Here is a 25,510-nt window from a genome sequence, read left to right as displayed (position 1 = left end):
CAAAACTGAAGATAAAAAGTTTATGTTTGATTTACACCCAAAGAATGTAAAGTATTTAGATAAATAGAAAAAAGATCATTGGTTTAGTGGATGTTTAAATAAGTCAGAATGTCAAAATCTAGTAAGATTACTGCGCAAACAGGCAGGAAATAAGACAAGGAATCAAAAGAAGGTGGGGTTTCCCCAGGCACAGAAATGGCTGGAGGAAGCAAATAAAAGACATAGGGAACAAAATTTGAAAAAGGGTGTGGTAATTCAAGTGAAAAAGATGTGTACTTTGTTCAAAAGGAAGATAATGAAACTTCCATAGTCAGTCGTAGTCACCAGAATCCCTCGGCCCCTCCCATCCAGTATCCAGACCCTGCACAGGTTATTGAGGTGCCCCCCGACCAGGACCCACCGCAATACCAGGCTTCGGTGGGTGGCCCCCCCCACGCCAAGTATTATATTACAGAGAGAGCCTGCCAACACTCTTGACTTACGCAGCGGAAGTATTAGGAGAGAAGGGCACTGGAAAATTAAGGAAAGGGTAGATCAGGAAAGAGAGGAATACCCACTGATAGAAGTGGCAAATCCTCAAGCAGGCGCAGAAGGCGAGGGTCCTACCATATTGGTCTACCGACCGTGGACCCGTGATGACATCCGAAAAGCGGTAGAGGGGATTCCCCATCCAAAAGTAGATATGTAAATTCGTACAGACGTAGGGGCATGAGAATGAGTTATAGATTAAACGCTGTAGAATTTGAACAAGTAATAAGGCAAATCCTAGGACCTGATTGGCACCTTATTTGCGGAACTTGGGACCCCCTGCTACCAGAGGAAGGGGGAGGCCTTGCCGTTTAACTCCGAAGTGTGTAGAACCAGAATAAAGACTCTCCTAGATAAAATAGAAGAACATTGGAAGCCCAAAGCAGATTGGACTTGCATTAATCAATGCGTTCAATCAGATGACGAAACCGTAGACAATTATCTACATCGTCTCACACAATGTTTTGATGCTCATAGTGGGTTGATTAAGGCAGAAAATCAAGAAAATGACTCACCCTATGAACAGCAACTGAAAAATGCATTCCTAAAGGGCTGCAAGACAGCCATTGGTAACTTTATACAAAAGCATATGATCACACACAGGACAGCGCGTCTACAGCCCCTTATGGATTATGCTAGACATGCTGAGAAATACCTGAAGGAAAAAAAAGATAAAAAAGCCCAGACTTTTACAGTTAGTGAAGATGGAACTTTAATGTTAGTTCAAGGTTCCGCAAATCGCGGTAGAGGGCGTGGCAGGGGAAGAGGACGAGGACGGGGATGCATAAGTCATTCTGAGGATTTCGAGGGTAGGCAAAAGAGGGGGGAGTGTTTTAAGTGCGGTAAGAAAGGACATTTCGCCAGAGATTGCAGAGGACCGGAGAAACTGATGGTTGCTTCCAGTGGTACCGCATGACTATATGACGGTCAAAAAGACGTAGATGGAGGGTATGAGGAAGAAGAAGAAAGTGAGAATGGGGAAGTAGGTACAAGTGAAGACGATGGGTGGGGACAGGAAATGGCAGAAAATGAGAAATATCAAATGGTAAATCTAACAGCACTAGCATCAACTATGCAATTGGAATCCCAACCAGTGATCACATTGCAAGTTGAGGGCCGAGACATAGAATTTCTTTGTGACTCAGGGGCTTCACGAACGTTAGTCAGAAGTACTGCCATATCATCCGATGTTACCTCGGATGAATATGTGCTTGTAAAAGCAGCAAATGGTCGTATTTACAAAGAGCCACTGTCCAAACCTCTGTGGTTTACCGACCCAGAGACTAACCAAACCATACGGTTCCGAGTAATAATTTCAAAAATCTGCCCAGTACATTTACTAGGAAGAGATTTAATGCAAGTGTTCGGCATAGCAGCCGTCCCAACCTCCACTGGGATGGTGGCAAGGAGAATTGAACCGAATAGTGCAATGCTATTAGAGGGGCAGGGAGATCTACATTACTGGTATAGTAATGATTTGATAGAGACAGGCCCCCAGAGTGTAGTGACGGCTCTTACAAATTTGGCATTAAGCAAATACGGCATAACAAATCCGAAGGTGTCAGATCCATTACATTGCACAATGTATTACAGAAGATGTGCTGGACCTGATTTAGAATACGAAAAGAAATTTCTTAGTTTTAAAGTCACCAAACTAGTATTGCATAGCCTTTTTTGGGACACACTAGGTAATTCTGCAGTCACATGTAGCCTTACAAGGGATATGCAGCTGCTGTATAAGAATGAATTAACCACACATATTTCAGTCACGGAGGGTGAAGGAATGTCATGGTACCTCGTGGGTAAGAAAATAACTGAATGGGTAGGATGGACACCAGAACAGTTGGCAGGTAAGGGCGTTCAGGTTCAAAAACTTAACTGGGTTACACAAGCCAGACCGACCGTGCACCTCTGGGAAGATGAACCGATACAATCCCCTGGGACATTATGACTATGTCTCCTTACCCTCATGGAAGAATCTCAATTGCAGACGATTCCAAACTCATTATGGTCGCAGGGTCAGCACGATATCGGACTGATTAGAATGGCAGGACAGGTAAAGATTACACCCAAGTCAGAATTTAGACCTCATAAACGGCAGTATCCCTTGAGCAGAAAGGCAGAGGAGGGCATTTTACCGGTAATCACAGCACTTTTGAAAGCTGGAGTATTAATTCTGTGCACAGACTCACCGTGTAATACGCCCTTATTTCCAGTAAAAAAAACGGATGGGACATGGAGGATGGTACAAGACTTACAGCCAATAAATGCCGCGGTGGTACCTCGGGCCCCCATAGTCCCGGATCCGTCTATTCTGCTGAACGATATCCTTCCAACGGATAACTACTTTTCTGTAATTGATATCAGTAATGCCTTTTTCTCTATTCCCTTGCAGGAAGATAGTAGATTTTGGTTTGCATTTACGTTTATGGGCAAGCGTTATACCTATACCAGGTTACCGCAGGGATACTGCGAAAGTCCTACCATCTTCTCACAAGAGATGTCCACCAATTTGGCTCAGTTCAAACCAGCCCAAGGGTGCCACCTACTGCTGTACGTGGATGATATCCTCCTGGCCGCGACTACGGAAGAACTCTGTAAGTCCGAGACTATTCGACTACTACACTTTCTGGCACACGAAGGACATAAGGTAAATAAGTCTAAGTTACAATTTTGTAAATTAGAAGTACGTTACCTGGGTTATACTATCTCTGGGAAGGGCAGGCGATTAGATGACAGCAGAAAGAATGCTATTTTACAAGCCCCCATGCCAACTACAAAAAAAGAAATGATGTCCTTTTTAGGCATTACGAACTTCTGTCGTAGTTGGATTCCCAACTACGCCGAAGAAGTGCACCCGCTATCAGACTTAATTTTTGCAATACCGATGGCGGCAAAGATTTGCTGCACTGGACAGACAAGGCAGTACAGGCATTCACTAGGATCAAGCAACTGATAGCTGGGTCAGCGACATTGGGGTTTCCAGATTACAGTAAGACCTTTATACAGACTGTACATTGCAAGCAGGGATTTATGACATCTGTTTTAATGCAAATGTATGGAGATAAGTTAAGACCATTGGCATTTTACTCTAGCAAATTAGACTCAGTAGCACGAGCATTACCACACTGTGTGCAAGCAGTAATTGCAGCCGCTTTGGCGGTACAAGCGTCTGCCACGTTGGTATTGTTCCATGATCTTACGTTAAAAGTCCCACACTCTGTAGCAGTCATCCTTCTGCAGGACAAGTTAACATTTCCGTCACCTAGCAGACATTTATCTTGTATGACTACGCTGTTATCGCAGCCACACATGACAATTGAGAGATGCACTACCTTAAATCCAGCGACATTGCTACCTGTTGCTGAAGACGGTATCCCGCATGTATGCTTAGATCTCATACATTCTAAAGTTCTACCAAGACCGGATCTTAAAGATCAACCCTTACTACATGCGGACTGGACACTGTTTGTAGATGGGTCAGCACGCAAAACAGAAACAGGCACCACGCAGGTAGGGTATGCAGTTACTACTGCAACTCAGATAATAGAGGCAAGACCACTCCCCGGGAACTTATCCGCTCAAGCAGCGGAACTGATTGCTGTGACAAGGGCATGTCTCCTTTCAGAGGACAGAAATGTCACTATCTATACGGATAGTCAATATGCCTTCTACGGTACATGTGTTTGCTCAGCAATGGAAAAATAGGGGATGGTTACAACCTCGGGAAAGACATCATGCACAAAGAACTAATCCTTGAATTACTCCAAGCCGTCCAACGCCACGGGTTTGGCCATCTGTAAATGCGCTGCTCATACCCGTGCTAAGGACCCGGTATCACTTGGTAATGCCCTAGCAGACAAAGCAGCCAAAGAGGCAGCTATGTCCAGTACCTTTTCACTTGAAACCACACCTACAGAATTACAACCAACAGATAAGTTTGATTTGCAAACCTTACAAGTCATGCAGGAACTTAGCACAGTACAGGAAAAACAACGCTGGACTAGGTATGGTGTTAGGCAGAACAAAGGAATCTATGTGGGACCGGATAATAAATATGTTTTGTCTACTAATCTTTTTAGGTATGCAGCACTAGTTGTGCATGGCCCTTCCCATCTGGGCCCTGCAGCTATGGTTAGAATTATCCACCTTACCTTTTGGACCAAGGGTTTCATTGCATATGCAAAACGCTTTTTGTCTATCCTGCATAGTATGTGCTAAATACCACGGGAGGGGTCAGAGTTGCTCCGGCATCATTTCCAACACCCCCCTATCCTTTTCATACAATATGTATGGACTTCATCGAATTGACCCGCACAACTAAAGAAGTTTGTGTTAGTAATAGTAGATGCATTTACTAAGTGGGTTGAGGCTTTTCCAGTGACACATCCGGATGCTCAATCAGTGGCTAAAATTTTGGTCAATCACATCGTCCCGCACTTTGGACTTCCTTCACGCATCTACTCTGACAACGCACGCATTTTGTCAATCAGATCATACAGAAACTGTCTACAGTTTTCCAAATTGAATTGAAACACCATTGTGCCTACCACCCACAGTCAGCAGGGTTGGTGGAATGCCATAACGGCATTCTAAAAGGCAAGTTGAGAAAACTCATGGCCGAGACACATCAGTCTTGGATTACCTGTCTACCTCTAGCCCTCCTTTCCATGCGCACAACTCCCACCTCAAAAGGAGTCACCCCATTTGAGTTGTTGTATGGGAGACCTTATTACGTCCCGCAGTGGCAAAACTTGTTGCCTGCGGAACGTGAGGGGGGTGAGGAGATAGCTGAGTACATGAGGAAAATGCTGACCAATACTAACAGCTGTTTAACAAAGGATTGTTTTTCAGGTTCAAGAGACGACAAGATCACGGAAATCAGACCCGGCGAGTGGGTCTGGATCAAAATAATAAAACGCAAGAATTGGGCATCCCCCAAATGGGAGGGCCCCTACCAGGTGCTAATCGCAACTCCAACAGCAGTTCAGATTAAAGAAAGGTCCTCATGGATCCACCTAACGCACTGCAAAATCGTAAGACATTTTCAGTTAAATAAAGACTTGAGTTCCCCTGAGGAACAAACAGACAGCAGCAATCATGAAGGACAATAATGAGAATAAGAGAAAATGGTTCTATTGTAATGTTTTATTGTTTATAACTATTGTGATTGTAATATTTCTGTTTTGGACATTTCTGTCTTTTAATGAAGCTAGCCATTCAAAAAGAGACAAACACACCAGCTGGCATCCAAACTTTAATACATATCAAGCGATTAAATATGCATATGCATCCTCAATGAATGTCTCAAATTGTTGGGTATGTACTGCAATACCTACTGTACATAGTGGCTTAATGTTAGGGACAGCCCCTCTGGGAATAAATGATACTTGGAATAGTTTGTTGTTTGAAACCACAGAAGTACCACTGAGAGAAGGTGGCGCTGCCTCTTCTGGGGCGCCAAAACGGAACAGTGTGTTTTCAAAAGATTGGGAAAGTTAAAGTGGGGCTGAGCCAATGTAATTTGACAATAGTTCATAATTGTACCCTAGAAGGGCAGTGTGAGACCAAGTTTGGAGCTATAAAAAAAGACATCAATGTAAATGATAATAGTTTTGTTGAAAAAATGCTGTATGTATATGGCCTGTTATTTAAGGGGCTAAAGCCAAATGGGAGTTATGAATTTGCAACCAATATTACCATCAAAACAAATGATTGTTATTTTATTTGTGGTAGGAAAGCATATAAATGGTTACCATATGGCTGGTCAGGAAGTTGTTTTTTGGGATATCTGATACCAGCTATCAGACACGCAAATGCATTGCCTCAAGGTAAAATACGAAATGCACGTTCTCTTAATAAACCTATTAATCCCGTAGGTAACATTGATGCGTCATGGATTTATCACCATGACTTGGCACACGTCAGCAGCAAAGGACTCTCACATATGGACCTAGGCGATGATGTAATTGCTTGGGCTGGTATTTTGCCAGCATATGGGACAGTAAAATCCATCTGGGAACTGAGAAAACTGTCAAAACTGTTAGAGACTCTGAGTAATGCGACATTTTCAGCGCTAGAATTGGTGACGGACGAATTAATGGCGATGAGAACAGTAGTGTTGCAGAACCGTATGGCGCTCTATTTCACCCTAGCGGCGAAAGGAGGTACTTGCGCTCTGATACACGAGGAGTGCTGCTCGTTCATTCCTGATAACGAGCACGCGATTCAGAGCCATCTTGAAATAATTCAACAAGTTTCTGAACTGACTAAACCTGGTCCAAACCCCTTGACTGACTTTTTCCAAAATCTGTTTGGAAACTGGGGTTCTGTGTTGATGAACATTTTAATTGCTGTATGTGTTGGTGCAATCATATTTTTGCTGCTTGGCTGCTGTTGCATACCAGGTATCAAAATGATAATATCGAAGGTTATCTCTGCCAATGCTACAAAAGCATATTTCTCTGATTATGAGAAAGTATACAACGTATCTGGGATTGTGTAAAATAAACAGTATACAAAATGTTGTAAGGGGGGAAATGTGGAAAAATACTGAAGTCAACATATTTTGTATTCTGTATTTAAAGGGTTAAGCAGAAAAATGTTCACTGCGTGCAAACTGAAATGTTCTGGAAAATGTTGATCACTGAGGAATGCAGAAGTTAATCTTAAACTGCTGATAAGAAAGTTAATGGTGCAAGAATAACTGTGGTACTGGCTGGTAAAAACAAGTAATCAAACTATTAATTTTAATGAAAGTCCTCTGTGCTACGTGTATGTACGTGCAGGAGGGTCTATATAAGGAGAACTTAAAGTACAAGTAGCCAGACTGCTGGCACACTACTATCATGTAGCAGGTCTCCATGCATGTAAAATAAAGCTGTTTTACTTGCTTACAAGAACTTGGTGTGATTCTTCCAGAATATGTTAGAAGAGTAAAATCTTTCGACACATACTGAAATGTTATCCATAATAATTAACCTTTCTCAAGACTCACTGGTTACTGACTGGACTTTGTGACTGTTACATGCAGTTTGTGTCTGAATTGAGTCATGTCACACACTGCCATGAATATGATTCAATGAAGTGGATAACCAGGTATGAATAATCCATTTGCAAGCAAAGAATATGGCATTATCCTTGGTGATGTCAACATTGATTGGTCCAAACTCACAACCGACTCCCCCCAACTCAGCATCCACCTACATGGCTTCCACCAACTTATAACATCTCCCACTCGCTTCCAGCTCTATCATAGACTGGATCCTTACCAATTCCCCCCACCAATACCACAATCCCACCACCTTACCCGACTCCCTCATTGATCATCTCCCTACCACCATCTTAAGACATACTCCCATATTCCTAAACCCCACCTTATCAAAGACTGTTAAAAACTATCGACTTTCAATTCATCCCAATTTAACTCCATTCTTCACAGCATAGATTGGTCCATTCTAAAACACCTCCTCCTAAACAATGCTGTAAGCACTTTCAATACCATCTTCATGAATACTCTAAACTCCTTAGCTCCCTCTAGGAAGATCAGAGTAAAATCAAACCATGCTCCTTGGCTCTCCAAAGAGACTAGGTCCCTTATGAAACAAAGCTTGAAAAACCTGGACTAAAACTAAGCCACCTTTTCTTCAAAAATACAGGCAACTGAGGAACCTTGCAAAAAAACATACAACTAATGACAAAAAGTTATACTATAGCTCTGCTCAGCTTAACAACAAATCCAATCCTCAAAAATGTTTGTCAACTCCCAACAACATCCTCTATCCTGGAAAGCCCTCTAATCCCTTCCCATACCCCAACTCTTCCTCTCAGGAAACTGCTACCCTCCTGAATAAACACCATCTCTTCTATCCAAAATCTGGTAACCTCTAAGCCAAACTCTACTTTGACACCTACCTCTCCAAGTCCCACTAGCACAACTTTGTTTTCTTTTGAGCCAGTTCCCATTACTTCCATCAAATCTCTACTACTCAAGCTAAAATCTTGCTCTCCTTCCACTGACAATCTATCTCCTACATTCCTCAAACTTGCTGCTGACTCAATTGCCTATCCTGTATCTATACTAATTAATCGATCTATTCTGGAATCGACTGTCCCCACCCTTTGGAAATCTTTCTTCACTATCCCTCTTCATAAAGGTGGAATCTCCACTGACCCCTCAAACTACAAACCCATTGCCATTCTGTCCCCCCACTCCAAGATATTAGGAAAAAGGTATTCACTCACAGCTTCTCAATCACCTCCTCACACACCACTTACTTACCCCTACTCAACATGGATTTTGTCCTCACCACAGCACCACCACTGCCCTCCTCTCCTTCACTCATATCATTGCAGAGGTCCTAGACAACAATAAACTCATTTCCTGTCTCTTCCTAGATCTCTCCAAAAGCCTTTGATACGGTCTCTCATCCTCTACTACTATCCAAACTCGCAAATCTCCACCTATCTCCCTCCGTACTTGCCTGGTTTAATAGTTACCCATCTGGCAGGGAACAATCTGTCAAATGGCTCTCATCCTCCTCACCTTTCCTTCCCATCTCCACTGGTGTTCCCCAAGGCTCCATCTTGGGACCCCTTTTGTTTAACATCTTCACCAATGATCTTTACACCTCATACAAAGAATCCTCCCTTATTCAGTATGCCGATGACTCCACACTTATACCCATCTCAAATAACATTCCTGAACTACACTCCCTGATCCAACAGGCCCTACTATCCACTTAACAATGGCTCTCTCACAACCTATTGATCTTAAATCCCAAAAAGACCAAACTCCTACTTTTCCTTCCCCGTTCTCTTTCTCACCACAAAACCTACTTTTTTATTACATCTTCTAACAATACAAATATCCAACCTGACACCCACACAAAACTCCTAGGGGTCATTATCTATGACGAACTCAAGTTCAACCTACAAATACTCCAATGTATACAAAAAAACAAACCAGAAACTAGGTCTGCTATATCAGAACAAAAAATTCCTAACCCCTGAATCTAGACTTACCCTGGGCCAGGCACTCCTCCTCCCCTCCCTCTTATACACCACCCCAGTTCTTACCAATATCCAGGCCTCCACTCTAAACAAACTGCAACAGACTTACCATAAAATAGCCAGATTCATTACTAACTCTCCATACAACTCACACCACTGCATTTCTTTAAACTCTCTTCAATGGCTTGAACTTCCCTAGTTTCTGCTATCTTATCAATTTCATATGCTACACTCTATTCTTTATAAAACCTCCTTCTGTCCATCTCTATCTTCCTTAGTCACCATCTACATCCCATCCCGGACCCACCGTACTTCTAACCAACAATTACTTGATATCTACCACCCAAAAAGGTCAGTAGGCAAACTACTCTACAAACACTCCCTTGCCCATGCTTGGAACAAACTTCCCCATTGACTTACGTTCAATCTCCCACACCTCACACTTTAAAAATGAACTAAAAGCTTATTTTCTCAATTCCAGAACGTGCCCTTGCCATGACCCTACCTAGTCTTCCTTCCCTTTATGTACCCTCAAAAGGACCATATTTAGTACCTCATTACACCTCTCTTTCCAATGTGTCTACTATGCATTTACACAATTTTATACAAACAAAAAATGTTAATTGTTGACCTATTGAACTATATCAATGTAAAATTGTTACTTAGCTTCTTTTTAATGCAACTTTAACTTTATGCACATATCCCAACATATGTGAATCGTTTTGCTATAACTGCTATTATATCAATATTGTTTAAAATTGTACTTGTTTTAAAATGTATTACTGGAGCTTTTCTCCTCGAGTCTCCACTGAAAATGGGCCACAAGCCCAGTTGGACAAACCCGGTTAACAAATGTCAATAAATAAATTAAAATAAATAAAGATCACCAAGGTCTGCTATTCAGCCTAGATAATGTGTGGAAAATGAAGTTCTTGGTTAAGTGTACCAATCACTTGCTGTGGTGAGCCACCATCTGCTGTATACTGGTGACATTTATAAATGGGAGCTAAATATTGCAACTTCCAAGTAAAGTATTGCTCAGTGACAAACACTTCAGGTACACACTCATTGCCTTCTACAAAATGAATCCATTAAAATTAATAACTTTCATAACAAGCACAGGTAAAAGGGGAAAAAAGTAAATTTACAGTGGAACAATTTATACTCTAACACTTGGCCCATTCCATCATCTTGACTCACAAGCCAGCTTTCTAGCTCCAACATCTCTAAATGTTCTTGGAACTTTCTAGCTTAAACAGTCTATAAAACGTCCAATAATGGAGGCATTCGTACCCAAACATCCACTAATCACAAATCTAGATTGCAATTATGACCTTGTCACCGACCCGGTTCCTGTGATGATCATAGCACATCTTCCTTCCAAAACCTTGACACATTATTTTTAGCATGTGGTGGCAACTACAGAATACAAAAAGGGGAAAAAATAAAGCTCTTACTTCCTTCACAAAGACCGTCTACATAGTACTATCAGGAGTCCCCCCATTACCTTAACTGAATGGCAGTCATATGCAATGCCTCCTTAACTACCAAACCACACTGCTAAAGGTTTTAGAGCTTACTCTACAAACCAACATACCAGCAAAGGGGAATGGACAATCAGCATCTTCACAAGTACTTCTAACCAATTCAAGCAATCATTTTCTTAGAGTAAAGATATCAGATACTTCATGACAACGCATTTGTTTACTGGGAAAATCTGACACAGCATGGAAAGAATAGTTGTGTAAAATCGTACCATAACCATAGATGTCCTCTTCTATGTTGCAGTATTCTTAACATGATGGAATCTCTGCCAAAGGTAGACCAGACATTCGGCCAGTAGACGTGGGACGTCAAACATAGGCCTTAAAGTGACGTCCGCACATACTATCCTCAAAACGGAATGCCCCATTAAGAACAGCCTAAGGAACAAAGAAGGTAAGCATACATCCAGGGGGTGAAAAAAAACAAGGGGTAGGAAGAAGAATAAAATACTGCAACATAGGGGAGAAGGACATCTATGGTTATGGTAAGATTTTACAAAACTACTCTATCTTCCATTCTTACATTGCAGTATTCTTAACATGAGGGAGGTACCAAAGCTCAGGAAGAAGAAAGGGAGGGGAAGGAGCAGAGGCCCTTTCCAAAAAGCCAAGGAGAATGGCTCTAGCAAAGCCAGCTCTAGATGTCGAGATGCCATCTAGTTTACAAAGTTTAGTGAAGGTATGAACAGAAGACCAGGTAGCGGCTTCCAAAATGGTGTTATTATCCAAACCTTTGAAAAAAAGCACCTGAAGAGGCCACAGCTCTCGTAGAATGAGCCTTAACACTCTCGTAGAATGAGCCTTAACAGGAGTAAAAACATAAAATAAAACAGCCTTAGAAATCCAAGTGGAAACAGTCTGCTTTGAAACAAGCATTCCCAGAGCCCTGGGATGTAAACAAACAAAAAGTCGATCAGATTTCCTGACAGCCTTAGTTTTATCCAAGTAAAATCTGAGTTGTCTACGCACATCACTAGACAGTTGTGGAGAGGGGGAAAAAGTGAGCAAATGAACAGATTAAGTGAAAACTCATACACAACCTTAGGCATAAAAGAAGGGTTAGTACGCAAGTAGAGCTTATCCTTATGGAAAACCAGGAAGGGGGGGGGGGCATCAAGGCTTGAAGTCCAGAGACCCTCCTGGCTGAAGTTATGGCTAATAATAACACAGTCTTCCAAGTACAGTGTTGCAGGGAAGCTTTAGCTGCAGGTTCAAATTGAGTCCGACTGAGTTTTTCCAAGACATAATTGAGATCTTAAGGAAGAGGAACAGGCTTTCTGGGAAGTCTGATGTGAAGGACAGCTTTAAGGAAGAGTTGAACCTCCAATTTTGAGACCAAATGAAGAGGCAAAGGCAGACAAGCAGAAAGGGCTGATAGATGAGCATTCACAGAGGAATACGTGAACCCAATCTTCAGCAGTCCAGACAAGTAAGATAAAAGCAGAGGTACAATCACAGAAAGTGGGTCCAGTTTATGAGAAAGACACCAGATGGAAAACCTCTTCCATTCGGGTAAGTACGATTTCCTAGTACTGGGTTTTCTGGCCTCCTGCAGAACCCTAACCACCTACTCTGAAAAGAGAGGCTTCTGATTCTATTTAGACACATTAACCACAGTGTCACATATAGAGTTGACAGGTGTGGGTTTATGAAAGATCCTTTTGTCTTGTGTGAGAGAGGATCCACCCTGTAAGGTAACATGAGATGACTGCCCTTGGTTAAATGCACAAGAAGAGGGAACCAATACTGTCTTGGCCAAAAGGGAGTCACCAGCAAGAGTTTTGGTTTGTCCTGCTGAATCTTCAGCAGAAATTTCTGAATACGAGGGAAGGGGGGTGCATACAGAAACATCCTCTTCTATGAAAAAGAAAGGTCTCCCACCATCCACACCAGAGTGTCTGCAACTCTGGCACAAAATTTTGGAAGCTGTCTGTTCAAAGGGGAGGCTAATAAATCTACTTGAGGAATACCCCACTGGTGGAGAATGTCCAGAAATACATCCCTGTGAAGCATCCATTCATGGGATTAACTCGTGGACCTGCTCAGAACGTCTGCCATTACATTCTAATTGGAGGAAATGTACATTGCCTGAAGACGGACCTGGTATTGAGTTGCCAGTTCAAGCCATGAGGGCTAGCCTGCACAGAAGGTATGATTTTGCCCCCCCCCCCCCCATTTGTTTACATACCAAAGAGCTGTGGTGTTATCTGTAAACAGTTTTTGAAGGCCTGGATGAAAAAGAGTAAAAGGTCTGTAAAGCCTACAGCAGGGTTCTCGTCTCTTATGTTTATGTGCTCCTTCCTTTGAGAAGCACAAAGGCCTTGAACCTTTTATGATGTAAAGGCTGCTCCCCAACCCATGTGTGAGGCATCTGTGAACAATTCCTGAATTGGAAGAGGAGGATGCAAAGGAAGTCCTGGGTTCAGGGAAATTTGCTAAATCTACCAACGAAGTTCCCTCTTTAGGCAAGGAAGAAGACGGACAAGAAAGGACAGTGGGTATGCACGTTGGCTCCAAACTGACTTGAGGTACCACTAAAATTTGTTCATGTGAAGTTTGGCCAGAGGTAACTGTAAAATGTCCAAAATTGACCTCCGTACTACTGTATCTGTTATACTTTGTCTCAGAACAAATTCTTGCCAAACAGTTAATTCTTTCATAGCTATTTCAATTCTTATTATAACACAGCTAGACACACGATGATACTGATGCAATATCAGTAAAAATGTCACTGAATGAAAAACAAGCATTGTGTACTTTATATACTTTAAACACTGTTATTTTTGATATATGGAAAGTCCCTGTAATGCAATGCTCATGTCATTTTTGATGCAAACGTCATGCAAAGCTAATTTAAACATCATGCAAAGCTCATGCTATTTTCTCATTTCTGTTATGACAAAATCATGTTATTTTTAAGATAAAACTGTCCCTGTGGTTCCAACGACTTCTTTTTTCATTGCTAAAACTGTGACTTCTGATTCAGGAAGGTCACAAAGAAGCTGAACAGCCTGTGAAAGGAGAACCAAAGCATACTTGGTCATATGGGTTTGTTAAGTGATGCCACAAAAAGCTAGGGTGACGAGGTATAAACCTTTTCCCAATCTTTCCATGGTCTTACTCTCTTTATCTGAAGGGAGAAGAGAAGTGGATGGCAATAGTCTAGGAGATTTATCAGCAGCCACAGAAACAGTCACTGGATCTTCTGATGGGCATTTGTAAAGAATTTTTTAGCCCTCTGGAACTTTATAGAGCCTATACGGCCTTTTTGGGGCAAGGGGTTGAGAGTCCAGAGTCTCTGATGCAGAAGAAAAGGCATCAAGAAAAACTGGGAAAATCAGAGTCACAGCAGAAGAGAGAGAATCCATTTGAAGCAAGTCATAGCACCTTTTCTGCACCTCAGAAACCTGAGAGCAGTCCCACTTAAAATACTCCCTCATCCTGGCAATAGTCTCTCCCTCAATGTGATATCTTCACCAGGAGAGACTGTGCCATTGAACTCTTCCTCAGGGAAGTAATACTCTAAGGGGGAAGTAGTCTGAGCAGAACAGGCCAAAGATTCATCCTCTGAGGAATCCTCTTCAGAAGAATCCTGTACTCGGATCCTTTTCTGTGGTGAAGAAGTTAGAGGACTAGGAAGGGAAACACCCGAGGAAGGTTTAAGGGCCATAAAGGCATTGAACAAGCCTTATTTGAAAGCTTGCCAATCAGCAGGTGGGCCCTGAGCAGCAGAAACACGTTTTTTGATTCTTCTTAAGAGGCATATCAACCCTGTGAAAGGTGCAGGGACCAGACGTAGGCCTACATTCACTAACATTTGTCGGTACATCCTCCCTTACTAAAATGTGCGGAATACCTCGAGGGCCTTCTAAAATAATGAGCCTCGCTTCACCCTGTTCGTCTGAAACAGACATCTGCAAATTGAAGACCACAGATGAAGAATCCACTTAAAACACCAGTTTATTGCACCTCTAGCGTTTCGGCAACCGCCTTCAAGGAGTATAAAACATCACATAACTTACACAGTTTATATACCCTAATACATCGAACAATTAAACAAGCAGCCTAAACCAATTAATCAATAAACATTAAAAAATGCTTAATACTACTTTCGCATCAGGTAAGAAGCCTCCAGTTACATTCCACATTCAGACCCTGAGGAAATAAAGTGTCATATTTCAAAATAAAAATACTTTCTTTATAACTTCTTTTTATACAAATCAGAAAATACACCCTTCATAACATGTTCTAAGACAGTGGCTTGTAACCCATTTGGATCAGAATTGTGAACCAGCATAAAATGTTTAGCAACAGGGCTATCTTATTATTTATAATATCCCTGACATGCTCCTGCAGTCTAGTTTTAAACTTCCTTTTACTTTCTCCTCTATATACAAGGTTACACAGACATTTCAACGCATAAATAATACCTTCAGTATTACAGCTATATATATTTTTGACCTCAAATACATTGCTATTTATATACGAAAAGTTGGACCAATATAATGACATACATTGCAATGACCACAGGGTGAAGTTCCTAGTTTCTGCATGGTCCTATATTGCAATGTCTCAGTGGGATATTTAAATTTATTATGTACCAAGATATCTTTTAAATTCCTACCTCTACGAAATTAGATGCCTAGAGACAGAGACAAAAAAGTTTTTAGGTCCATTGATCTAAACAAAAAATTCCAGTAGTGTTTAACAATATCTATTAAAACATCACTGAAAACACTGTATGTAGAGACAAAATAAACTAATCTTTTCTCTTGATGTCTAACATCTAACTTATACCCCTTACTTCCATACTTATAAAAGTACCAACTTTATGTTGTTCATTAACAACCTTATCTATAGCTGTTTGAATACTAGCTTCACTATAGCCCCTCAATCTAAACATCTCACTAGTCGCACTAATTTCTTTAAAAAAATTCATGTCAGTATTACATAGCTGCAAGAGACCAAAGTATGAACTGGATGACAGCTAGTCCCCATCAAATATGGATTACTATCAGCGAATTTTCTATGCACAGACGTACGCAAGATATTACTGTCCTCCAAAATCAGATGTATGTCTAAAAAAGTTACATCTTTACCCACTTGTATGCCGTCAAAGGAAAGTCCAAATCTATTATGTTGCATAACTTCTATAAACTGACCAACATAAAATATCCCACCTTTACAAATAAAAACAAGATCTATAAAACGAAAATAACCAACTACATAATTTTTAAAAAAATCTATATGATATAACCATTCTAACTCATACAAACCCATCATCAAGTTGGCCTACATGGGGGCAAAAGATGCCCCCATGGCAGTGCCCTTGATTTGTCTGTATATTTGTTCATTAAACATAAAAAAATTATTATTCAAACAAAATTCCAATATTTCAATAATATAATACGTTACTGGACTATCACTCAAAAAAATATTTTACTGCTTCTAGTCCAAACTGACATTGTACGTTAGTATACAAACTAACAACATCAACACTTATAAAAAACATATCTGCACTCCATTGTATTTTAGATAATTTTTCCAAAAAATCAAAACTATCCCTAATATAACTAGGTAACTTTATTACATAAGGGAATAAATATTCATGCAAAAATTTCCCAATATTAGATAAAATATTTTTGAGCAGATATAATAGGCCTACCAGGTGGGTCAACCCCACTTTTATGAAAGTCAACTCACTGTCATCAGTATTAAACTTTTTGTCTTTGTAATTTTGTGAAAAATATTTTAACCTCACTCCCTTAAATATAAGGGTGTCAAAATCATTCATAGCCTTTATATATTTATTTGTATTACTCTTAAAGTATTGGTATCATCCAGATAGGTCATACACATTTTATAATATTGAGCAACATTCATCGCCACTATCTTACCACCTTTATCAGATGGTTTAATAATAAGGTGCTCATTATTCGCTAATGCTTGTAGTTCCTTCCATTCCTTTTTATTCAAGTTATATACCAACTTATGCTTATACTGCATAAAATCACAAAAAGCATTTTCTACAGCAAAATTCATCTTTTGAGAAAAACACTTTATATGTTCATGTTGGTATGGAGGAATAAAGTCACTTTTGCTCATTATTTTATCAGTTTTTAACAAACTATAGGCATTATAGTCACTTGCATAGTCAAAACATTCCTCAGGGTCAGATACACAAGAATAAAAACTGTTCTCTAAACTATCAGATTCTAACCAACTACCATCACCTTTATACTGGTTATTGGCAAAGAAATATATTAAAATGCATCTTCCTACACAGTCTAAAAATATCACACTTTAATTCATGTAACCGAGACAGCACTGTGGGTATATATTTAAGACCATAATTCAAAACATTCATCTGATCTACCGATAGACACACCAGAAATATTATGAATATACATTTTCTTACACTCAGATGCAGCAGCTGCATGGATTGTTTCACCCACATCTTTGTAAACAAAAGACACAGAACTGTCAAGAATATCTTGCACAACGTTATTTACAGTCACACCAATACCATTTGCTTCTCTTGTTATCATTGAAACTGTGTCCTTCTCGATTGTTAAAATTCCCAGACGGAAATCTTCCTCTCTTCCGCTCACTTTGCTCTCTCTGCTCTTCCTGAAACTGCTGGTTCCCTCTCCGAAAATCTGAGGTTAATCTTGATGGATTTTGAGCTGCTGGTAACACTGGAAAATGCTCTCCTTCACCTCCACTATTAGAGGAAACACCCAAAACATCTGAAGCAAAAGATACACTCCTAGAAGAAGCTGGTGATTTCTTAAAGGGACCAGAGCCTTTATTACGATGAAAATGTGTTGTTTTTTGCCATAAAAAGGCACGATTACTTTGATAGTCTTTTAGATCTCTTTTCAATTTAGTGCATTTCTGATCAAGGAGTTCTTTTTCATATTTATCTAGACCAATATTTACATCTGCTAAAGACTTGTCAAACTGCATAGATGTAAGTTTGTAACTCTTTTAGACAAGTCATTATACGCAGCTTTAATGCCTTCCTTAAGTTTGTTTTGTTTCACACGATCTCTTTCTAATAGAATGGAAATCCATTCTAAAGTACAACGATGAGCTGCCAATAACCATTTCTTAGAAAATTGCACATCCCTTTCATCAGACATATCTAAAGGAGCAGAAGGACTTTAAAAGGCTTAGTCCCCTAGGTGTAACATCCAAGTCAACATATCTTTGCAAGATTAACAGATTAAAGTATACAGCAGTTTCTTTATGCAGTAACTATTCCAACTTACTCATCAAAGCACTCGATTCACCAGGACTGGAAGAAGGGCCAAATTGTCCCACAGAGGCAAATGGATCATTCACTCTACAATTTCTTGCTTGTTCAAGCCTTTCAAAAAAATGTGAAGTAGAGGAAACACCCACTGAAGCAGAAGTATTGGCAACGTTGGAACCAGCCATACCTGCAGCATTCTGATGCATTACAAAACTGTCCATAGTTTTCTGACTACCTTCCAGTGTGTCATCCCTTAAGAGCCTAGAGATCACAAACGAAGATTCATTCGCCATAAAAACAGACCAAACACTGCACGAACAAAAAAGAAAAGATGAACTGAAGACGACAGACGAAGAATCCACTTAAAACACCAGTTTACTGCACCTCTAGTGCTTCGGCAACCGCCTTCAAGGAGTATAAAATTCGTCGTCTGTGGTCTTCAGTTCATCTTTTCTTTTTGGTTCATGCAGACATCTGCAAATTGTCTGAGGACGTGGCAATGGCAGGATCCCTTGTGGCCTCTAAAGTAGTACCCACCCTAGAGTCCCAGCTGAAATCCCGACAGGTGTCCAGGCCTTCCATCTGCCTCGAGACAGAAATCTGAAAGAGAAGGCACAGCTGAAACTTCAGCCCTAATTTTCTTAGCCTTCTTCATAGCAGGCTCAGCAAGAGACACTGAGGTAACCTCCATAACATCGCGCTCTAACCTTTTTAGTCTCCAATTTTTCAAGATAAGTATTAAGAGAGGAAAGGAGGCTATGTAGGGTTTTAGGAATGAAAGCTAAGATAGGGAAAGACTTATGGTGGTAGTTGGGCCCTAAACAGAAGAGGCAATGATTGTGACTGTCTATATGGAATTTGTCTTCTACAATAGCATTTCCCGTTTTTGGATGACATGTAAACATATAACCACACAACAAATAAACAGTAGCAAAATATAAAACAATGCCCCAACGGGGCACTCATCTGAACTCTTGTATGCAGCAAACAACTCAGGCTAGCAGACTACTGATCACAGATGGTGTTCGGACTGGGGACCGAGCAGTTCTGAGGATAGTACATACAGAAGTCTCTTTTATGGCCTATGTGCGACGTCGGACATACCTTGCAGTGGTTAAAGTCTTTTGTATACTGGCCGAACATCAGGTCCACCTTTGGCAGTGAATCCCTCATGTTAAGAATACTGCAACATAAGAACAGAAGGACATCCCCTTTTCAGCAAAGACTTGGCATCATCTGCCAATAACTTACAGAAAAAAAGCATCAGCTACAATCCACCAGCTGCACAGCAAGACGAAACATTTTTATCATAATACCCAATAAACAATTCTAAATTATCAGTATAAAATGAATAAACATCCAAAGCCACTTGACACACGGCTCAGCCCACAAGCTATCACACCACTTCCCCCCCAAATCCATGCACATATTTCACTCTTACTTCAATGTTCTACACCACACACTTGGTTGGCAATAAGTTGTACACAACTAATATTTTAAACAGCTAACAGTCTGATTAAACTATAACTATCCAATTTACTTCATAAACACAGATATGAGGAAATGCTGAAGAAACATTCTCTCCAACTTGTGCGGTATTTGCATCAATAAGCACCTAATAGGCAATAAAAAAACCTCTCAAATGGTACTCCAATTTCCTGTGTCTGCACTAAACTGCGCTAGGGACCACCACCTTTCTTAAAATCACAGCCTCAACAAAATATGCCAAAGAGAAAAAAATATAAGACTACGTCAATAATGTTGCACTACTTTTTCCTCCAAATAAAGATAAATAAAAGGCAAGTCTTCTAAACTCATCTTTGCAAGCATTTGAACAGCTCTTAACTGTGAATATTCAGTATTATAAGCAATTAAGGTTAGTTTTGTCAATAGCATACCAGTGTAAAAAAAACGTAAGATTTCCTGTCCTGCAGGCAATGGGCTAATTCATGCCAGATATCAAACAAGCTTGATGACTTGGACATGAGTGTAGGTGCCAAATGAAGATGTATTCTTATTTAATAGTATGTAGATTTCTGCACAGAAATGCATGCACTTCACATTATGGATCTAACACAGCAAAGCCATCACTGCAGCTGAAGGCATCACAGCAACCACCAGAAAGCAAGAATATATTAGGAAAAAGCAACAGTTTCTACTGATGAAATGTAATTACCATCTATTTTAATGCTAGACCACCACTAAAATTCGGTTAAGACGGTATTCTTTTCATCTCAGAAAAATAAAAGCAAATGAAAATAATTTTAAAATGCATGTAAATTAATAAAATGCAACAGAGGCAGCAATTTGCAAACCTTCAAAACCAGCTGGCGATCCAAACAAAATGGGTAAGGAGTTACACTCTAAAAACATACTTTACCATACCACTGTACTGATAAAGAAGGCCATTGAGCCACAAAAATAATCATCAACACATCTGAGTTACCACGTTTTATATCAATGTGTGTCTGTGGCACAAAAAGAATAGAACTTTGAATGTAGCCAGAGTGACATTGGTTTGAGTTGCAGACTATACAGCTCACCCATCATGTGGGGAAGGTAGTAATAATGTTCTGCAGCTTTCGAGATATCTGGTGGGTGGCTGGGTGCTCTCTCAGCCACAGGAACAAGCAGGAGCATCGTGTCTCACACACACTACACAGTGTTATAGCTCCAGTGCAGGTATATGGAAACACAAGCCTGCATTTGGCCAGGTACTGCATGCATGGTGCTTGGAGACTAAAACAGGAACAGTAAGGTACAAGGGAAAAATCGCAAGTCACTGTCTGTGGCATCCATATAGTACCCACCTTGCACCCCTCGTCACTTGACCATAAGGTCACAGAAACCTGGTTCAGGGCCTCAGAGAGTACACCCCTGCCTTGCAAGGCTACAGTGCCTTCCACACCTTTAGACCTCAAAATGACAGTATGAAAACTTAAGGAGGTGGTGTTTCAATCTATATTAAAGATGCAGTCACCTCATGTCTAGTTAGGCTGGACAACTCCATGGAGTTACTCCAGGTCCAGGTTACAGTGGTTAAGACCCTCCATTCAAGTCATAGCCAGTTACGGATCCCCCTCCATGGCTCACAACCCCACAAAGCCTACTTGACAAAACTGGAGACAATCCAAATTTTACTGAACATACTGGTTATGAGGGTTTTCAATTATCCCATCATAGACTGGGAAACCCATGCTAGCCCAAACTCACTAGCGCAAACGTTTCTTGCCTTTGTGAATTAAAATGCCCTGGAACTAATTGTTCATACCCCGACAAGGGGAGCAAACATTCTGGATCTGGTCTTTGCCAACATGTCAAACAGATGAACTGCCAAAACTGTCGGACCCTCAGTTAAAACTGACCACAGAATCAGTCACCTTTGAGCTGGCAGTAACACCAGAACTCACAAAGGGTGAAGTCAGACTAAAAAACTTCACCAAGGCAAACTATACCCTCCTAGAAGGTATAAATGCATTCCAAGCCCCACTCCAAGCTGGAACTGGTAACTACACCAAACCTTACACTGAAGCCCTGTACAACAACTTGCATAGGTGTATAAACTCGGCAGTACCATAAAGAATCAAAGCCAGAGCCCCAAGTAAAAACAAGCTGCCATGGTGGACATCCAGCATCAACAAACTTAATAAATGCAAAAAGTTGCTGTCCAAGAAAATAAAAGTAAAGCCCCAACAATGGAAAAGCACCCTCCTCAGCCTCAAGAGGCAAGTAAGACAACTTGGCAAATCCTTCATGGGCTTAAGAGAAACTCTGCAAGTACAGCCAAGGATAACCGTAAGACCTTTTAAAGCTACATACAAAACTTAAAGGGTAGGACCCAAGTAAGTGCAGAACTAGTGCCCAACTGTATCACACACACTGACCCCACAGAGATGGCAAACTTGCTAGCGGAGAGGTTTGGTGAAAATTTCACTCCTTATCCACTCCTAACTTACAAGAAACCTTCCCCCAAACTATCCCCTCACCCTACACAAATGAAGAGCAGGTCCTCAAAGCCTTGCCCAAGGCAAAAAGCACAGCCTCTATGGGACCAGATGATATCCCAGGCTGTCTTCTCAACAGGTTAAAACAAACTAGCATCACTGTTAAGTACCCTTTTCAATCATAGCCTAGCCACAGGCTTTGTTCCTACAGAATGGAGAACAGTGACAGTTATTTCCCTCCACAAAGGTGGCCTAGCAACAGACCCAGGGAATTACAGACTCATAAGCCTGACTAGTCTCACCTGTAAGACCATGGAACGTAATCATTATGGACCTCAAAAATAAAGGCATAGGTGACCTCCTAACCAATTCGGCTTTGTGAAGGGCAGAGCCTGCCTGTTAAATCTGGTGGATTTCTTTAAACATGTGACCAAGCCCATTGACGAGGGCAAATCTGCACACAGCATACCTCAACCTGGCAAAGCCTTTCGACACAATCCCACAATCAGGCATTACCAATAAACTTACCAAACTGAATGCAAACGCCTTCATTGTAAGATGGGTTCCCAACTGGCTCACAAACCGGACACACACTATCAAAGTGGGTGACTCCACATCAACCAGCAGTCCTGCTACCAGCTGGGTGCCACAGGGGTCCATGCTGGTGGGCCCCTTAATGTTTGGTATACACTTCTCAAGAAGTTCAGGTCAAAAGTAAGGGGTTGTGGCTGCACCAGGTTTGCAGATGACTGCAAACTAAGTGCAATCACGAATCCTCAAATTATTTCAGTATACTCCATGAGGGTCTCACGCAGATCAATGACTGGTGTATTAGTCATGGTCTCAAACTGAACGTAGAGAAATGCATCATCATTCCCTTTGGCACAAACAACGTACTCTCACACTATCAAATCAACAATACCCTAAGTACCCATGAAGTGGGAAGGGACCTGGGATCGCATGTTGACTGTGACCTTAACTTCGACTACCATGTGTCTACTGTAGCAAGGAAAGCTTTCTATGTAGCACACTTGATTAGTAAAGGCATCACCTCAAGAGAAAAAGTTATAACCCCTTATACTCTGCACTTATCCAGCCCACAATCAAGTAGAACGCCTCTTTTGACATGTACTGTACTAAGCATCTACGCACTGTACTAAGCATCTACAGTAATTAGAGAGACCTCAGAGGTTTCAAACAATGGGATCTAGCATGTGCCTTACACAGACCAACTAAAGTCTCTGTCACTATACCTCCGTATCATATAAACTTCTGGGAGGAGACTTATGCCCGGCCTACAGAGCAATCCAAGACCCAAACCTAATGAATTTGATGCATATCCCCAAATCAAAATGGGACTAGGACTACTCATTCTTCTTCTTTTGGCTTTTCCCAGTTAGGGGTCGCCACATTGGATCACCTATCCGCTCATGATTGGCAGTGGAGTTTTACGGTGTCGAGTTGCCAGCCCAGCGCCCAATCTTCAACAGAAGGCACACACATGCACACACTCACACCTAGGGCCAATTTAGAGTGTCCAATCCACCTACAGTATGTCTTTGGGATGTGGGCGGAAACCGGAGCACCCAGAGGAAACCCACACGACCACAGTGAGGACATGCAGACTCCGCACAGAAGGCACCCCTGCCAAGGATCGAACCGGAATAGGACTACTCATTCCAGGGACATAAATATGGCCCGAGACTTGAGCAGAACATACTGGATTTATCTCCAAGTGACTGCTGTTTCTTTGGAACAAGGTACCAATTCATGTGAAACAGAACACGTCTATGACACTGTTGAAGAGGAACCTGGACAAGTGGATGAAGCACTGCAAATTCTTACCAGGGATAGAGCCCACAGCCATTCTGGACATGGGCAGTCATCACTAAATGCAGTCTTGGGTGGGTATTGACTGGCATTTCTATGGTATTACATTGGGATGAAACGGCTAGGCTTAAAATGACCTCAGTGTCAATTGCCTAGTAATCTCCTATGATCCCCTATCACCTCCCCACTATAAAACACAATACATTAAATTTTCAAAAATAAAAGTCATTTAATTCTGGACATTAACTTAATATGCAGACAGGTGGTTTTGTTGTCATACCTTCTAGAATAAAAAGCTCAAAATATGGCCTACACACATTATCTGGTGATCTGCAAAACTAAGGGTTCACTTCTGCATGGAGTGCTTGTCAAGTCTTCATATAGGTAGCCCTGTCTTATTCAAAGCAGTGGAACCCCACCAACACAAGAAATAAACAAAGCACATCTTAATCAGATTTTAGTAAAACCACCAATACACGAACATCAAGCTTAATATTATGGTAGCAAGATTTAACTAAATTGTTTATGACCAGAGACAATGTGTTTGCTAATCAATAGAAACTTAGAAGGGCAGCTACATCTGTAAGAGTGGCAATGGCACACAGAATTAGTAAAAGAGAAAATATAAAACATTTCTGCACAATATACATTCTCCTGACTTCTGTAGCAATTTAACCGACTATCACATCTTTGAAATGCATGTAACAAACAAGCGGAAAGCATTTTTAAAAACGTACGCCTCTTTCATAAAGTTTTGCAAGGAATTTCCAGCTTCTGCTACTTACCCATGACCTGGATCCAGGGCAATAGCCCTTGGTTGATCAAGATCCTGCCAGAAGAGGACTTTTCTAAATGTGCCATTGAGATTAGCAACTTCTATTCTGTTGGTTTCGGAGTCTGTCCAGTACAGTTTATGTCCCAACCAGTCGCAAGCAAGGCCATCAGGTGAAACCAGTCCAGAGATAACAACATTCTGTACATTTCCAGTTTTGTTAAAGTAAGTCTGTTTAACAGCCTCTTCACTTACATCTGTCCAATAAATTACACTCTGTGAATACAAAAAATCCACTGCTGCTGCATCTTCCAAGCCACTAACCAGCACTGAGGATTCGGGCTTTACATTCCCAGCATCCACCACTCGAACATCACGACGGTTGGCAAAAAGCAAGTACGGTGAGGCTGTAAAATGAAAATAAACATTTTTAAAAAATAGCACATACTACTACATGCACCTGCTCATGTATAAATAATATAGTGACATGCGGGGGGGGGAGGGGGGTGATTCCACCTACACAACTGTAACAAAAAGGAAATTTACACATTTACTACAATAATGGTCTTCTTAAAAAATAAAGATATGCAGAGTAAAAATGAGACACAAGAGAGACCATCCA

At 41.0% G+C, this 25,510-nt stretch overlaps 1 protein-coding gene across 1 annotated transcript in view; it reads right to left on the bottom strand.

Moving 5' to 3' along the window:
- LRP5 (LDL receptor related protein 5) overlaps positions 1-25,295 on the bottom strand; it is a 1,224,287-nt gene extending 1,198,992 nt beyond the window's left edge. The window contains exon 1 of the mRNA XM_044065976.1: positions 24,902-25,295. The gene's annotated coding sequence lies outside the window, so the exon portion shown is untranslated. The remainder of the gene's footprint in view (positions 1-24,901) is intronic.
- Between the last annotated feature and the right edge of the window lie 215 nt (positions 25,296-25,510).

Source organism: Protopterus annectens, chromosome 3.part0, assembly GCF_019279795.1.
Source record: "Protopterus annectens isolate FY-2018-M chromosome 3.part0, PAN1.0, whole genome shotgun sequence".
NCBI lineage: Eukaryota > Metazoa > Chordata > Ceratodontiformes > Protopteridae > Protopterus > Protopterus annectens.
Note: the sequence above shows the minus strand (reverse complement) of the source record. Positions and strands in the feature narration are given on the sequence as shown.